Below are 242 nucleotides of genomic sequence, written 5' to 3' on the forward strand. Positions count from 1 at the left end.
GGGGCTGCGAGCTGGGGACAGGGACAGGGATGGGGACCGGGATGGGGGTAGGAATGGGGACGGGGACAGGGATGGGGATGGGGACAGGGGTGGGGACGTGGATGGGGATCGGGGTGGGGACGGTGGTGAGGATGGGGACGAAGACGGGGGTGGGAAGGGGGACAGGGGTGGGTATGGGGACAGGAATGGGGATGGGGACAGGAATGGGGATGGGAACGAAGACAGGGATGGGAACTGGGGAC

This window comes from Oxyura jamaicensis, unplaced genomic scaffold, assembly GCF_011077185.1.
Source record: "Oxyura jamaicensis isolate SHBP4307 breed ruddy duck unplaced genomic scaffold, BPBGC_Ojam_1.0 oxyUn_random_OJ71172, whole genome shotgun sequence".
In the NCBI taxonomy this organism is placed as follows: Eukaryota; Metazoa; Chordata; class Aves; order Anseriformes; family Anatidae; genus Oxyura; species Oxyura jamaicensis.